Source organism: Accipiter gentilis, chromosome 1 (assembly GCF_929443795.1).
Source record: "Accipiter gentilis chromosome 1, bAccGen1.1, whole genome shotgun sequence".
Classification (NCBI taxonomy): Eukaryota; Metazoa; Chordata; class Aves; order Accipitriformes; family Accipitridae; genus Astur; species Astur gentilis.
This window is the reverse complement of record NC_064880.1, coordinates 40,781,272-40,799,353: the sequence shown is the minus strand read 5'-3', so window position 1 is coordinate 40,799,353 and position 18,082 is coordinate 40,781,272. Positions and strand designations below refer to the sequence as shown.

Sequence of the window (18,082 nt, the reverse complement as noted above, 5' to 3'; positions counted from 1 at the left end):
GGGGGGAAAAAGTCATAAACCAACTGTTGTTTAAAAATAAAATCCTCAGCCCAGCAATAAAGAGCTGCAACCGGTTGGGTTTAGAATTTGAGGGATGTAGCTGTGTGTCCTGGAAGTGGCCTCGTAAATTCTCCTCCAGTGCAAAAAGATGCTGTACCCCGAGGGCTGTGCTCCCTGAACTCCTCACTGGCTTCCTGTGCCTGCCAGACCTTTTCTCCTTTTCAACCCAAGATCGCATTGCCTCCCCCACCACACAGATGCTGCTCAGATTTACTGTAAGAGAAAGAAAACGCACCGGGGGAGTAATGAAGCACTTCAGATTTGCACAAAAGGCAGCTAAAGGCAGTAGCTGCCTGATGAATACTTGGTAGTTATTTCAGGAAACATGGAATTATAGTCTGAACAAATAATAATAATAAAAAGCCACGTCACTGGAAATTGCTTAGGTGGTAGGCGGTCCCCCGTCTCCCCCCGCTGCGAATCTTTAAGCGATAAGGAGCCCTTGCTGTAGCACTGAGCAGCAGCTTTCCCATGGCCAGGCTGGGCTCTGGGGCTCACTCACATTTACGTGGAAGCACATGCTTGTCAGTGTCCTGATCTGTATGTAAATGCAGCACAGCATGCATCAATCATATTGACAAACGTCATCCGAAACAAACTCCGCTTCCCTCCCCCAATTCCTCCTCCACCTCCCACAGCAACTCCATTAATCTTCAGCCTGTTTCTCTCGGTGATGTAGTGCCCTTTTCAAAATACGTAAGAAGATTCCTGTCCCTCCGACAACCCAACAGACAGATGCAGAAACCAGACTATTATTTTTTTAATTAAAACCAACACTTAAGTCAGATTTGGGTCATCTGTAGAGTTACAGCACTGCTGCTCCTGGTTTTGTAGGAGAATCCAGATATGCAACCAGAAAGCAGCCACGCGAGATCCATTCCTATGTCTCTCAGAGCTCAATTAAAACTGTATGGTTTCCAGTTTAGGGGTATCCAGTGGAGGCTGATCCAAGCCTTTTGCCAAGGCATGAAATGAGAGCATCCCGGCACAGTAACTGGGGCCTGAGGAAGTGGATGGCTCAGCTACTTTTACTTCCATCACCTCTCGTGTGTTGAAATCCACCATCCTTTTCCTTACTCATTTATTTCCAAAGCCCTCAGGAGACATCAGGGGATGACAGATTCCTGTATTACTCTTGAAAATTCTTCGCTAGTGAGGCCAGGAATGCCTCTCCTCTGTTATCATGGAACCAATGAAGTTGACCTAAACATACTGTAGCAAAAAAATCAGAGAGCCAAGATGTTCCCCTGCCCTGCCCAGCCAGAGATAACACAACAAGAACGAATTTACAGTGGAGGAAGCGGCTTCGAATTCCAATAGCTGCCCTTCCTGCTCACACAATCCCTGGAAATGGGCAGCTTCCCTCCTACATATCCCAGCCTGCTGACACACCAATAAAAAGACCCCAAATCCACTGCCCTGGGTGATTTTGCTGCTCTTATACTGCTCAGCTAGGTTTCTGAACCAATAGCCCAGTGCTGTGGCAGTGCTCAGTTTGCAGCCAGATGTTCTGCTGCGTGCACGTGTCCCTGCTGCTGGCGACGCGGCCAGATGTGCATGACACAGCCAGATGTGGACGGCACAGCCCTCCTGGCCTCAGCAAGCATTGCCTTGGGCAGGCAGAGGCAGTCCACGGGACGAATATGTGCACTGCAGCACAGAGCTGGGGGGGATCCTGAGCAGCGCCAAGAGCTGCCCAGCATGGACTATCCTCACAGCTCTGCCCTGCCTTCTCCACCGTGGCCCGGCATCCCCCTGCCAAAACAAGGGGTGCTTTACAGTATCCTGACCGCACTGTGCACCCACCCCTCCACCCTGCTCCTTGATGGCTCACTGCACTGCGGTCTTATGGACATCACGCCAGGCACAGGGCAGGCATGGCTGAGCCAATGCACAGACTCCATGGCACCCACGGATGCTTTGGAGATGGTTTATGGATAGAAAGGGTACCAGGCCATCTCATTCCAGTCACCCTCCTGCAAATCAATCGATGCATTTGGCTCCAAGTTTGTCTTCCAGTCAAGCTCAATTCAGTATTTAATGCTTTTTACATCTCCAGTGTTGCTACCGGATGTCTTTCGAGATGTGAATGGCTTTTTAAAGACTCCCTTCCCTGCTGGCAAACACACTTTGCGTCTCTTCAGACAGCTGTAAAGAGCTGAAGGCTGTGAAGGTCCCTGGTAATAGCATTTCCACCAGGGGATGGGTGAATCCTATTAAGTCCCAGGCTGATGCTCCCTCTCTTGGGGCAGACGGAGGAAAGTGAGAAGAGCAGGGATCTCCAGGCTGTTTCCAAAACCTGTGCTCTACTGGAAATCTTCTCCAATACTTGACTCATTACTGTCCTTACTAGGCAAAAAGACTACTGTTGTCCATATCCTATGGAAAAAGACAGATCACCCATTCCCTCTCTGCATCCCAGTGTTCCCTAGAACTACCTGTGAGCTGTGGGGCAGCACAGGTGTTTCTGCAACACTTCTACACCCCAGGGCACAGGGCAGGCTTGTAGGGTGCTCTGTCAATTTTCCCAGGCTCCTGGGTCAAGGACAGTCCTTCTGGTTCCCTGCAATCCATTTAATATTCATTTACAGGTACAGAAGAGCACAGAGCATGCTAGTCTGTGATGCTGGAGCTTTAGCAGAGCTTCACCAGTATGGACTTCAGAAGATGAAGGAACAGCCATCTCCCAGGTTCACATAAACACCATCTCCCAGGTTTACCCAAATAGGCACTTGGCAGATTTTAGGTAGAATTTCATGACTCTAAATCCCAGAACCAGGTGGAAGGCTATTTTCCAGGAGTTTCCCGGGTCCGTGTCATTACTCCGTCACTTGGAAGACTCCAAGATCTCATCACTGGCCCAGGACCCATAACAGTCATTTTTTCCAGGCTCGTTACAGTGTCTGCCAAGAGCATGAGCCTCTTATTTACATACAACGTGCTGAGGAGGCAGCTCTGTACTTGGCAAATCCAATGGGTTTGTCTGCAAGAGGAGTGGTGGCAGAGCTGGGGGCCGTGTACCAGGGTAAGGAGCGGGGCGGGGGGGGGGGGGGGGTGCTGCGCTGCCCCCTCCTCTGCCCTACACGTGGTGACATGCAGCTTCGTGAAGCCACAGCATCCCCACAAATCTGCCTGAGGACAAGGTGCCCGTGCTCTGCCAGCAACCCAGCCGCGTGCCAGGCCAGCCCCAGCACCTCTTCTCAGCCCTCACCTTTGGCAACCTCCTCGACTGTCAGCTCCCTCCCTGCTGTCCTCCTCCTGCTCCCCGCCAGCCCGGGCAAGCCCTCCCGGTGGCAAACGCACACCTTGACACTCCGACCCGTGGGCAATTGGCAAAACCACGCTTGAGGAACAGAGTTTACCCATGCATGACTCAAGTCCTCCCTCCTATTGTGTGCATTCACCCTGCCAGCACTGGAGAGAAGCATCCCACGAGGACACCCCTTCAGAAAAGACACCGGGCTCCCAGCCGGTGCTGCTCAGTACCTGCACTTTGCATTTGAATGCTCAAGTCTCTTCTCACACGTCACGAGTGGACGATACCATATATCAGAAAGCAGCAGCTGAAAATCAGCGCATCTTTGAAAGCACCCTATGGGTCAGTAGACCCAACTTTAGACCCCTGTGGCCACCCCTCACCCTCCAGTTTCAGCACAGACCTGCATCAGGATACCCTGAGCCTGGTTCCTTCTATGCTCAGTCTAAACCCTCTGCCTCAACTTTTAAGTCACTCAACTTGCAGCTGCGTGGGAGGGTATATATGTACATTCATTAACACTTCCATTATGCCCCGTGGTTTGGCAGGTGGTGCTGCATTATGGATTTAAACAGTGCCAGCAAGCAAGTCTATAGCACTTCGCTGGATTAGCATGCTATGGGAAATCATACCTCAGAAGTGTTTTGCACTCTCATGAAGCACCTCCGATGAACAAGGCAACAGCAGGGCTCCAACTGCCACTACCTCTGTGCAATCACATCAGAAATTCACTCACAACTTCAGGAAATGATAAACCCCCCTCAAAAATCAATTGCCATTTAGGAAAAAAAAAAAAAAAAAGAAAAAAGAAAAGAAAAAGCAACAGCAGAGTCTCTTCCCAGTTAAAGGAAAAAGGAGAGGCACACCCTCCGCTGCCATTGCCACAAAGCATCTTTCACCAAACAATAACATCTTCTGCTTTTGCCCTATAAACTGGTTCTACCATTCATGGAAGAAACACACCACACAAGGTTACACTGATTTCAAAAGTCAGCCTTCAAGGTACTCAGCCTCCCAGTGCCCCATGCCAAAGATGATGCTTTCCATCTAATGATCAGGCTGGCATTAACAGATTTCCAGAAACTGTGACGTTGGATTCCCCAAAGAGATGCTGTCCCAGAGGGATGAGGAGATGTGCTGGGCTACAGCCAACCCACCGAGGACCTCCCTCCCCGCAGCATCGCGGACAGCAAACGCACCACTCAGTATTGGCAAAGGGGCAGATAAGGACCTTTGATGGGACAAGAGGATAAAAAAGGTTGTCTAAACACCGGTATCACCACATTGCTTATCATTTACTGGGGCTGGACACACTCACTTTTCCTTAAATGCGAGTGGTACTATGTGCAGTTGTACCTGCAGTGGTACAGAGCACTGGCTCCCAAAAGCGTACAGGACTTCTGCTTTACCTTGGCAATGGGAAGGGTCGTTTCACAGGTAAGACCACGCATGAACTGAACAAAGCAAAGTAACTGGACCAAGTTTCCGAGTCTAAATTATTGAGGTCAAATGAAGAACTACTTTCAAAGAAGAATTCCCGGTCCTTGATTAGCTCTTCCAGAGCATCGTTTTGGTTCAATTACTCTGCTCTCCTGTTTGAACAGGTTTCCTTGCTCATATTCTCCTGAGTTTCAACCCCTATTCTCCTGAGTTTCAACCCCCTACAGATGTTGGTGGAGAAGTTTCATAGAAATGTTTAGGCTCTGCCATCAGAGCCCGGGAAGATCTGTTTTCAACTTCCATCCACCACACAGCTGCGAAGTACAGCTATGCTGCTGCAAAGCCACAATGGAGTCAAGACATCAAGGTCTTTTCTAAAAAACAGTGGGACGGAGCGTTATGGTAGATCTCATATGCCATTCCTATGCCTGTGTAGTTCCATTACTTTTAAATGCCAAGCAAAGAGATGCTAGCCTTAGTCTTGGCAACTCAGGTGAATCTCTCATTTGCATCATATTTTACATACCAGACTCGCAGAAAGAGCAAGAAATTCGGATTTAGCCCTTCTTTGAACTGCTAGGCTCTCCCTAATGGACATTTGCTCCACATAGAGGCCTTTTTCACATGCTTCAGTACATTCAAGGACACTGCAAAAATAAAATTTGAACAGAAAAACAACTGTAGATATCCTTATGTTTTATCTTGACCTTGTGAGGTATAACACAACAGGGGATGGTTTACCCTGATGGTGTCTTGACATGTTTCTGCATAAAAAACCCCCTCTATTAAAAGCACAGATAGAGATGGCATGGATTGCAGCCACTTGGAAAAAAAAAAAAAAAAAAAGCCCCAAAGCATTAAGGGCTGGTAAGGGACAAGATTACTTTCATCCTGCCACAGCATGTTTCAATTTAACCACTGCATCTCTCAGCACTTTTGGTTCATATTCTTTTACCACACAGAGACACAAGTTTGGTACACACCCAGCCTTAGGAAGGGGAAATGGTATTTTTGGTCATCGGCTCCACCCACAGTGCCCACCCACCCCTCCACTCAACAAGGCTTTTGAAGTCCACCGGTCTCAATCAGGAGCGAGAGCACGTTAGCCTGGGGTCAGGAGGGCTTGGGGAGCCGGAGCGCTCCTGAGCTTGGGAGACATTTCGGGAGCTTGCTGGGGCCAAGCGGCTTTGTCAGCAAGTCCCTCACCTCCTGCTGCCCGCGAGGACACCCTGCCCCTCTGCCCCCACCATGGACTCTAGCAGGCACTGCCTCACCTCCTTCCCCAGCTCCTCATTCCCTGCCTTGAGGGTGGCGGACCTCCACCCACCCGGTGGCCCAAGCTCAGCAACCCTTCACCACTTTGACTTAGACAACTGCTCTTTGTACCTTCCCACATCTCGGCTAGACCCATCCACCTCTGCGAGCCATGCCAAGCCCGTGCAAATTGCAACTACTCTTATTTTTCTCTATTTTTTTTACCCCCAAACAGATCAGACAATCTGGCCTCCAAATCAGAGAATTGCTCCCAGTGTTTTGTGCAGCAAAAGGATTTATTCTTGCGCTGCACAAAGCCAAACAGATGCTTCAATGCAGGATATGCCTGAAAACACAATTTTGCTGCTTTGCTTCGACAACCTAACATTTATTCACATATTCTTGTGAGGCTGGTATGTAAACAACAGGGAGTAACTTGCTGTGCTCAGGAGACCTTAGAATAAGAGTTGTATTTCTCTGCCCTCCCGGATGCAGTAAGTCATCCTCCCGAGGTTCAAAGAGTTTCTGAAGCTCGTAATTTAAAAATCCAAGGAGTAAAAATGGGTTGCTGGAGATCTCTACCAACAGAAAAGTAGATTGAAATTGTTCTGTTATTTAATAATTCAAATCCCAGATGCTTAATTAAACAGCCTTGCTGCATTGCAAAAAGAATAAGAAATTATATATCCCCTTGGCTAACTTTGCTGATGAACGTGAAAGACTTTTCATGCTCCACAGCCATTCAGTCCAAGTCAAACTTTTGAAGATGGACTTAATACTCCATAGGTAAATCTCATGTAACAAACCACTTGCTGCTCACAGGACAGGGGTGATGCAGCATCTTATCAGTATCTCTGTGCTGCACTGAGCCATTTTGCAGAACGCACAGAGGAAACGATGCTCAGCAGAGCATTTTAACAGAGCATTCGGTATCTCTTCAGACCAGACCAAACCTCAAGAAAAGCAAATGGTCCACTCAGCTCCTCATGCCTGCTATTTTGCCTGTTTGCAGATCAAATCTGAAAGCATCCACAGGACGTGGAGGAAACAGAGAAGGCTCTCTCCAAGTGCTCTGCCCTTAAGCTACAAAATATATTCTGAGGGAAGACCTGCAAGTACTCTTTCAAGTCCACCTCCTTGCTACGGTTCATCGTAACCTTCGGACTTTTAATTCAGAGCTACGATCCTTCACCAGCTACCACCAAGGTTTCTTCAGGTGGAAGTGAAGCAGGGCATGCACAGGATGGGCTCAGGCGATACTCGCCTTGTTCTCCAAGGAGGGTTATGTCAGACGTAGACTTGTGGCTAGGCGGGTACCTTAACAGCAAGATCACACGCTACTCCGAGAGCTACGATGGCATTACTTGACCTTACACTGTTGTTTCACAAAAACAATTCGCAACAGCTTAGGGTTTTCCCAGAGCACTGGGGCATGTCTCCTCCTCCTCTGAGGTTAGCTGGGGACTCTTGTCCCCACCAAACGCCAGCAGCCATCAAACCAACCTCCAGTCTGCAACTGCAGCTCAGCTGCTAGCACTACAGAGCCAAAGGGATTCCTTCAGTGATCTCCCCCTTCCCAGTTCATCGCCCCATAGCACAAGCTGTGTGAATGCCTTTCATGACTCTCTGGGATTGAGTGCTGGGTACCGAATAACTTCTTCCCAAAGAGTCCTACCTTATGGATACAGATGTTCCCCACCCAGCAAGTCTCGTACTTAGACTGGTGGCGCTAATACTTCCATACCATGTTTTACACAAGACATTAGCTACATATTTTCTGAAGATCACGATCTCTGCTAAATTGCCAGCTGTCTATGCAGACCACTCAAGAGCCACCTGGGTATGTTAAGTACAGATGACAGACCTGATAACAGTGTCTGGATGTGCCTGAAAGATTAAATTCCATCTGCATCCTGTTACTTTTTGTCATTTCATACCTTTTTAGAGTCTTTCTGTGTCACAACAACCAACTGGTAAAGAGCTTATATCTCCAGCTCACAAACTTACGGAAGAAAATCCTCTAAATGCTTTTTTGGAGTGACAGGGTGCCTGGAGACATGCTACAGTGGGAAGGCCAGTTCAAGAAAAAAACGGATGGGATTCCCACTACACTAATGTCCATTAACATCCTTTTAACTTGGGTTGGGTGGGGTTTTGTTCCAGCTATTGTATATCAGACTCACCATTAAGCTTTGCGCTTTCAGCAATGCAAATAACAGATCCCTATTCAAAAGTTTTTCAACCCCTCTTACATTTGCAAGATGAGCAAGTATTTGTTTCCACAAACCAGAACCAGCCTTACACTATTACAGCCTTTTCTCTTTACCAGTGTACCCCTCAAAAATATATTGAAGGAAGCTTTAACATGCACATTTTCATCCTGATATGACCGATTCTTTAAAAAAAAACCCTAGCAACAAAACAAAATGCCCAATAAACCTGAAGATTTCAGTTTAATAATTATTTTCTGCTTGCTTTGAAAACTCCTCTTCTCAAATAAGTGGGCAAAACAGAGGAGCTGCAGAACACCTCGCTGTTACCAAATCTGCATTTTCTGGGCACATCGTGCTGTCTGGGTTTGTTCACAGTAAGTCCATCTCCATCCTCTGTTCTTGGCCCACCCAGTAGTGAAATCCCAGTCCCAGACCTTCCTCTACCTGTGACTGGAGCTGAGCCACGCTGGCAAGCAGGCACCTGCAAAGCTGAATTCACTGGCACTCTCAAATAGAACGCTATTTCATTACGGAACTTTTAAATAAAACAAACAAACCCCAACACTTGCACTTCATAATTAAGTGCAAGCCAACTGAATTAGCATCAAGATGTGCCATAAGCGTGTACCGCCACAGACCCCTGACCTTACTTCTCTTTGGGACCACAGCTCTTGTAGAGGAGAGGGCAGAAGCAGAGACGTGCCCAGGCTCTGCCTGCTCCCTGCTCCCGTGGTGCTGTAGGCATGGCCTGGGAGGCACAGGGACATCCATCCCCTGGCTGTGACCGCGGGGTGACTTTCCCGCAGAGGAGCAGTAACCACTGGCAGGGTAAAACCTCTGCTGCAACCTGCGGCTCAGCGAGCTGCCGCCCGAGCCCAGGGAAGTCGACAGCACTGAGCGCTCCCAGGTTTTTCAGGAAGAGTATTTCACGGTAACCAGCACAAGGTAAACAATACGGGCCCCGAGAGAGGCACAGCGTGACTTACAGCTGACTTCAGCGGGCTTTAGTTTGATCCGTAAATCCTCTAGACACTTCACAAAAGTATTGCTCAACTCCCGCTGCCTTCAGCCTCACAAGAGGTAGACATAAATACTTAGCATTAGCATAGCTCCCCATGACTCATTTTTTCTCCTTTTTAAATATAGCATCCCATAAATGTGGATATATTCTGAGCAATAAAACTCATATTGTTACTGTTCACCACGCAACCAAAACAAAAAATTCCTCCCAAAAACCTTCTCCTGCCAGCTTTGCGACAGCTTCCTCCCCCAAAACCTAAACACTTGTGCCCCTCACAAGGCCAGGACAGAGCGAAGGCAGCTCTCCTCCATCAGGGAGCCCAGGCAGCACAGGGACGTGGCACGGTGGCAGCAGATGTGGAGCCAGCGGCAGGGCAGGAGGCTTCATCATCAACCCAGCCACTCATGTCAACTTTACTAAAAAGAGCAGAGCTGGCTCTGGGCACAGGAGGAGCAGAGATTTGCCCAGAGGAATGGAGTTTCAATTGTCATGAAGCAGTCTGTGCCAGCATCAGGGAAGCTGGGCTCGCTGAAGAAATGGTGGAGGCATCTCTAGCTGGGAGATGCTCTGCATTCCCCATCTTACCCCCAGGCGTACATCATCTTCCTCCCTCCATCACCAAGCTTGAGCTTTCCTCCTGAGAAAAGCCCAACCCCACCTTGCTCAGCCACAGAAATGCCCCAAGCTGCCTCAGAAGCATAAAGGAGGAACCTGATGGGAAGAGCATGGACTAGAGCTCGGTGGTTTTCATGGGAACTGAGACCCAGTTTCAGCACCCTCCTGCCTGTCCTGCCGCAGACTTTCCTGTGTGATCCTGTGTGCTGCGTTTAGCTTTACTGAATGCTCCAGTTCCCCAGCTGTACACGTGAGATAAACAGGAGGTCCCTATCTCACAGGTATGTTGCGAAAGAAATGGATTTTGCATTACAAGTGTTACAGGAATGCTTTAAAAATTGCACAAGTACCAAGACTAATCCATCACGCTCAAAAAGAAACCCGAGATTGATAGCAAATTTAAGTCTTACCTACACAAACATAAATAGTAGAGTATGCAAGACTGTTTTCTTAGTTTATTCATTTCTTCTGATAACCATGTTTGCCCTGGTGACTCGAACGGTTCCAGTCACAAGTTGTTTGAACTCAGTGCACCAAATCACGTCTGGAGAAACATATGTTCTACTCTGTCTACAGTGACGGCCGAGACATCGGTCTTCCTCCCAGCCGTCCTAAAGACATAGCTGAAAATACATGCTCACATCCATCCTGCTGTCAGGTGACTGAAGAGTATACAGTTTTACATTTTGGACCTCTCTAGCAAGACTACCCATGAGAATCTGTTTTCCACAGTATTTTTCTAATTGTTTCTTCAACCTCCTTATTTAATATCTGAAATGAGTGGCAGAGCTGCCACACTCATCCTAGAAACTATCATTTTAAAGACATGATAACAGAAGCCTTTTCTTAAAACTTCCAGGAGCATGTGTGGCTTAAAAAGCTGATTCTTGTTTAAAATAATGACTAAGACTCTTAGGAATCTAACTCCCAAAGTCACACAGGTAGTTTTGAATACGTTACCCTTTTAGAGTAATTATGCCATCAAAGTCATAGTCAAAAGCTGATGAGCATTACTAATATATGCCGATGAGTGAGCCTGTAAGTGAAAGACCTTCTTGCTTTATTTACACTCCAGTAAATCAGAAAGCACACCAAGACTTATTTTCACATACAAGAGTAACGGACCTGACCCCAGGAGATACTTAGCGGGGTTAGCCCACAGCCCAGGGAGCAGGTTTATTGTAATCTGGCTGCAAGCTGATGCAGTTGTACTTGTTTTCACTGGAGATGATGGAGACTTGGAGCAGTTGGTTGGTCTTCAGCGGACTAACAACAGTCACTACATAAACCAGTGGTAATGATCAAACATGGTGGGCCAGACAAGTCACCACCATTCAGATGCAAAATAGTGCCCAGGAAGACCTCAGTGACACTCGTCTCTAGACCAAGAACTAGGCAGAGGCAGTCAAGAGTTGGCAATAACCAAGCAGAGAGAGCAGAGATCAGCAAACCATGTGGGGGCATTTCCCCCACCTTTTCAAAAATACATAGATTTTCCCCTCCATGACATGAAGCGCCCACTTCAGGTAGGTTTAGCAAGTTAATATGGGAATGAGGACTGTTGTACATTCGAAAGAGAGGCTTTGTATGAAACTATGTGAAATTTGCAGCAACAAAGAAGGCTTAGACAGTGAAGGGCTGAGAGGGATGAAGAAAGAATAAACCATTTTTACCACACTGCACAAAGTTATATACTTGTTACAACATTCTTACCAGAAGCAGACCTGAAAAAGAAGGCAAGGCAGGCATTATGTTATCTGGGAGAAGGCGAAGGGGTATCAGCACACTTTTTAAGCTGCTCTGTAGTAGTGGTAGAAGAAAGTAGTTCAAGATTTTAATCTCAAGCCCATCAATGGTAAACAAATTCTGAGGCAAAAAAAGATTTAGCCAAAAATTAATAAGAAACCTCAGTTGTAGAAGCACTGAGCAATTCTGCAGGTCAGTTCTGGCCAGAAGCGAAGCAGCAAGAAGGGGAATGCAATCCCAGGGTATCTCAGATACTTAGATGCCTTCTGAAGTATCTCAGCATTTACTACGTTCATGCTCCCAACAAAGAAGAAACTTCTACCACACCATTTTAGAAAGAAGAAAAGTGGGCTCAGTGAGAGGCAGATTCACAGTTACAGGTATCTATAGGAGTTGCTGACCTTAGCCAACCTGCCTTTGGGCAGCCTGTGACAGAGAAGGTACCTGGGAGCAGGATTCTCATCTCTTCTGCTAGCTCCAGCCATTGGACTGGTCTCTCTGACAAAACCTATACGTCTGTGAAGCACTAACCACCACTTACTGAAGAATTAGTGTCTGAAGCAGTAGAACTAGCAGAAGAGTCAGTAATAAGTACTGTAAGTACTACAAGTACAGCAAACCACTTAAAAATATCATTAACCTCCCCCAACCCTGCCCCCACCTCCTCCCTCAATCATTATTTCAGGAGACATATTTTTGTATAATTATGTCATCATCTAAGAACAGGTGGCCAGTTCGGCGTATCTCTATGCAAGACTTCCATAAGTATTACTCCTCCACTGACATTTTCTCACATATACATAAACGCATGGATCAGCAATTGCTCCACTACATTGTCAAATGGAGAATAAGAGAGTCATAAATCTCAAAAAAATGAGTACGCCAAAAAATTCAGCATCTGAAGTTACAGCTGTTCACTTCTCCTCTCTGTTCAGAAAGAGCCAGTCGTGGCTTATTGCAGATGTTATTGAAGTTGATGGGCTTGCTCTGGATTTACATTGGATGCAAACACTCAGGATGTGACCTACTGGGGCATTGGAGCTTCGTTTCCCCATGGAGAAAAATACAGCCAGTGACATTCAAGTAGAACAGGAAGGCTGTACTCGCCTCTCCACTAAGTATCTTCTGTCAAGTCCCTCTGTAGGCAACAACAGGAGAAAGAAGCAATAACTCCACCAAGGAGTGGGCTAACATTCCTCCCATCTGCCAGTCCCACGCTCATTCTGTTTTCACTTGGACCAAATCCTCCCAAGCCCTTCTGCTTTATACTTCATTAAACTTGGGTGCCTCAGACACCAAGAATAATATCGATGATCTTGGAAAGGTCACTTTCAAGGCACATTTCCATATCTTAACACCACTCCTCTTCCTCAGACCTGTCTATAGTACTGTCTTGGAAGCCTGAAAATGAATTCCATATTTTCCATATTGAATCTCTCCCTCCAACCCTGATCTCCTTATTTATGACAGTAAAAGCTTATGCAAACACCACCATCATGCAAAAACACTCCCCGCTTCGTTCCTGGGGATTCATGTTAATATTCTCCATCTCCAGAGTCTGGAGATGTGTCAAGGGCTGCATGTTCCCATGCTGAGGTGCAACCCCTCCTGCCTCCACCTCTGCAGCTAAGAGAGATAAAGGGATGCGCAGTCATGGAGAAGTTACAACGCTGAGGGAAGGGCAGCTCCCACGCGTAGGGGCACTACACCGCACCAGAGACCCCGTGTAGGCTGCAAAGGCTGAGCGAGGCTGGAGCGAGGAGCGACAGCATGGCTGGAGAAGTGCAAAGCAAACAGGCAAAACCAAATTAAGACTGGTCCAGTTGAAGTCTGGAGCCTAAAACCTTCATAGTTTAGACAGACAGATTCATCCTAATGGACGGACTCACCTGTACCCAACAGGTCAGCAGGGATGCCCATGCTGGTAACTGCAGGAGGTAGGTGGAGGCTCTTGGCTTGAACCCAGCCACAAAAAATAGGTCACACCCAAAAGAGGGAAGTTAAAAAGGAAAGGGCAGAAATAAATGAAGCCAAACAGCTTTCCTCAAGGAGCTCTCCAGAATTAAGAGCAGAAGGCAGTAGAGTTTCTGCCCTGAAGGTATCAACAGTGAAACACCACTGGTAGCACATGATGCAAGCTACAGGGCCATGCAGGTCTCCGGTACCGGACACTGTTCCTGCCTGCACTTAAAGAGCAGCTCTAAGGAACCACAGCATGATGTCAAGAATAATGATTCATCACATTCATTTTTCCTATATCCACTTGTCCTTATGTTGCCCTCATGTACTACTTTGCCAATGACAACACCAGCTCATGTACAGGGCTCATCCTCCTCCTTCCAGTGCCCAAGTGCCGTGTCTCCCTCAGTGCCAAAAAGTGTGTGGAGAGGAGGAAAAAAGTGCTCTCTAATCACCAGATGATACAGTTTTATTCCTCCCTTTTGTTAGCCTCAGTCCTAGTTTATGAAAAAAAATACCCAACCCAACACATACCAAAAACTCCCCCCATAAATAAGGCAAGCTTTGTTTCTGTAATTCTTAGTTCCTCTGCAAAAAATTTTGAGCTTGTGAAAAAAAACCACCAAAACTTCAATAAATAGAAACTGCCTTTCACATAATTTCTGAAAACAGATGCTGGGCCAGCTCTGACCCTGGTGCAGCTGCTCTGGTTCGGGAGTCATGCTGGTGGGGTGTTTGGCCCTCTGCAATCTGGGCTACACGCTCAATTGTATGGGATTATCTCCTGGAATGGAGGACCAAAATCAAAGGAAGTCAAACAAATTGATGCAGAACTGTAATATGAAGAATACTTATTTTTCTACATGCACTAGTATTTTTAAAGAGATACTGTCAGCTTTGTATTTTCAGACTCTAGTACGTAGAAAGAAATCCTGTCTCTATTAGGCAGTCCAAAGCTATGCTACCGAGAGGTGTTTTTTTTGAACTAATTACTTCATAATTTCCTTGCCACACCCTTGCTCTCTCTCTTATCTTCTAGTTTTTCTTAAATTAAGAGACCCCATTTTTGCAATGCCCCTAACAGATTCAGAGTAACAAACACCTTTCATAAAGAGAAATAATGACAGGTGACCCATGCAGTTTTAGGCCTTTGAAATGCATCTCTCTTGTGCAGAAAAGGCCTGAGCTAACCGGACAATTTCACAGTGGAAATTCAGAAAGCACATCTATATCCAGGTATGACTACAGAGTCGGTGTGCTTGTTCTTAGTACCAACTACTGTATGAACAACGGTTTCCAGGTAAGACATAAACAGAACGTTTCCAGTCAATAGCATCCCTTTCAGCCTGCTACCAAGATCTGAACTTAGATGGCTTAAGATACCTAAGGAGTTGGTGGCTTAGATTTTTACACTTCCATAATATCAGGCGACTAAATGTGGAAAAGTGCCAGCTGACGGGCGCAGAAGGGCTGCAGCTACCTGTGCTGAGGGAGAGCCTCACACACGGGTCAGGACTCCGCTGCGCGCTTTGCTCCTCTAACAAAACCCCAGCCTCTACTCTGAGCTGCCACGGTGTAAAGTCCCAGTTTCTTGCATAAGCCCTCCCAGCTCGACAGGGAGGGTTACTAGAGCAGCCAAGCGCAGGATGCTGAGAGTGGTCCACCCAAGGTCTAACTCTTAACTTGCCCCTCAACTTGCAGCCAGCGTGGCTTTATCTTAGTTTCTCGTCTGGGAAGCAGGCTTTTCTAAACACTGTTTCTAGGGCTCTGGAGCCGTTTAAAAAAAAAAAAAAAAGAAAAAAAAGTTGTAAGTTTTCTTTCTAAACCCCGGCAATCCCAAGCACAAGAGCTGAAAAGTCCTTGTCCTTCAGCTGTGGTTCAGTTCATTTTTGTAAAACAGAAAAAAAGTAAAACAAAAAAAAAACCCCTAAACTCTCCTCCTCTCCCTGTTTCTTTGTAATTAAAGACAGTATCTGTCTCTTTCTTCTAAAAGTCTAGCAAGTAACTCACACACATGAATCGGGAAGCTTTCACAAAGTATTTAGTGGTCCAAGAGCAGTTTTAATATAAGGTAAGAAATCTTGCAATACACAGATCAGAACACGCACGGGGTAGGAAAGTAGAAGCTCAGCGTGGTTCTGATTCTGCTGGGGGGGGGGGGGGGAGGAACCCCAGACACACAAAAAAACCCAAAAAACCCTCAGCTTAAGATCTTGCATTACACCTCGGAGGGACCCCCTCTCCCCACCCCGCACCCCGAAGACTCCGTGAAACCCACGGCGGTGCAAACCATTGCTTTCTATAAGCCCTTTTCCCAGCTTTCGGCAGGGAGGGAAAGACCCCCCACCCCCCACCCCGGACACGGCAAGCCCACCGCCGCCGCGCAGCGAGACCCGGCGCCCCGAAGCGACCGTACCGTCCCAAGCCCGGCGTCTGGCGTTGCTGAGAGCGGCGGTTCCGCGGCGACAGTCGGCGACAGCCCTTTCTTCCCGACACCGATCTCGGGCCCAGGGAAAAAGCGGCGGTGCCCCGGGGAGCGCTCCTCCTGGCGGGGCTCATGCCAGAGCGCGGCACCGCATTTCAAGCGGGGATTACTGGGGGAAAAGAGGAAAGGGGAGACCCCCGCCGGCCGGTTACCGCTGGGTGTCACGGCGATCCCACCCCTCCCGCGGAGCTTTTCACGCGTGGGGCGCCGCACACACCCCCCCCCCCGCTTCGTGGCGGGGTGTGTGTGTGTGTGTGTGGAGAAGCAAACCGAACCGCGATCTATGGCTTTTGGGTCCCCCCCCCCCCCCCGCCTCAAAAGCGCCACCCAGCCCCGCTCACCCGGGGCCGCGCCCTCAGCGCCCGCCCATGCCCGCCGAGAGGCGCCCGCCGCCGGGCAGCCCCGCCGGCCCCCGCCCGCCCGCCCGCTCCCTCCTTCCCCGCCGGCCCGGGCCGGGGAGCCCGCAGCCGGCCATCCCTTATATCGCCGCGGCGGCTGCTATAAATAGCCCGGCCCCGCCGGCGGGGGCCGGGCCGGGTGCCGCCGGCGGGGGTTTCTCGGCGGCGGGGACCCGCCATCACCCGCGGCTCGGTGACGGCCACGTATTTCTCACTTTTGACTCGTTTTTATGCCGCGGGGCGGCGGCGCGCCTCCCGGTGCTAGTGGGGGGGGGGGGGGACCCGGTCCCGCCGACCCCCGGCGCGGCAATGGGCCCGTCCGCCGCCGCCGCAGCCGCCGCAGCCGCCGCCGCCGCGTTAAGGTGGAGCGGGCGGCGGTACCTTAAGCCGCTCGGGCGGCCGGTGCGTCGCCTCTCCCCGCCCGGCACCCCGGGCCCCGGAGGAGGAGTTGGGGGGGTTCGTGGCTGAAAGGGAGCGGAGCGACCCTCCGGGCCGCGGGGGTCTGTGCAGCCACCAGCAAACACGGGGGGGGGGGGAGTGTCGGGGTGGGGGACGTGAAGAACCGCTTCTCGGCGGGGGCTGCTTGATGGACGGGGCAGCGAGCGGAGGGCACGGGATTGTACAAACGCGGTTCGTGCCACACGGCACACGCTATGCCACGGAGGACCGGCTCCCACACGCGCGCACACACGTGCTTAAATTGATACTGAACGCGAGGAAGCCGTATCGACTTCTGTCGCGATAGCAGAATTCGTGTTTAACGCGCCAGAGCTCATCCCAGACGGGACTCCAGGGAACACACCGGCAGCGGTTACTTTTCCTTCTTCTCCTTTGTGCCCTTGGCGCTGGGAGACAGAAGCAAAGCAGCGCTCCGCATCTCACCGGCAGGCTCCTCTGCCGCCTCGCACCTTCCCCTCGCAGCTGACCGGAGCAAGAGTCCCGCTTCCACGCATCTCCTTCATTTACGCACGCTGCCCTCGCAGGGGATGCGGGCAATAGCTACGTGACAATCATCCCTGTCAGTAAGGACGGGTCGGCCCGGCTGTGCCCCGTCTCCTACCGCGGGAGCATCTTGGGCACAATCCTGCCCCGGGTGCTCAGGCACGTGCCAAGGGCCCGGAGCATCTTAGGGGTCTGCATTTAGGCACCTGCTCGTTTACCTTGCTGGGTCAGGGCCTGCCTCCGTGCTGGTTCGCAAAGCAGATGTATATGACTCAAATTGGTTCTTACGGACAAGTGAACAGCCCCAGCTCCCCTCCTGTGCCAAATTAGCATTACATACACCCCAGTACTCCCTGAAAACGTCTACCCAAAGCAGTCTGGCACCGCGCCGTGGCCTGCATGTAACGAGAGCCTCCATGCTGTCTTTCCCGCAGAAGTAAGAGGCAGAGAGGACATTTTACAAACAAGACCCACGAGTCTCTGCCTCAAAATCCGCATTGGTCCAGCGGCATGGAGGAGGTGAGAGGGAGCAAACCCACAGCGAGTGGCCACAGCACACCCAGCTGTGGCCCATGCCAGCTTACCCTGCAAATTCTTCACTAATCTCGCTCCATCTCAAGACACGGGAGACATGTCCAGGAGAACTCCCACAGGCTTTCCTGACCGAACCGCGGGACGGAGGTGTTTTGTTCA

At 49.3% G+C, this 18,082-nt stretch overlaps 1 protein-coding gene across 3 annotated transcripts in view; it reads right to left on the bottom strand.

Annotated features, from left to right (window-relative positions):
- Positions 1-16,469, bottom strand: part of MRAS (muscle RAS oncogene homolog) — a 41,047-nt gene extending 24,578 nt beyond the window's left edge. For 2 of the 3 annotated variants that reach the window (XM_049804541.1, XM_049804533.1), the window contains exon 1: positions 15,981-16,352. The gene's annotated coding sequence lies outside the window, so the exon portion shown is untranslated. Of the gene's footprint in view, positions 1-15,980; positions 16,353-16,390 lie in introns of those variants that run through there. The other variant, XM_049804551.1, reaches the window with a different exon arrangement.
- Positions 16,470-18,082: the final 1,613 nt, after the last annotated feature.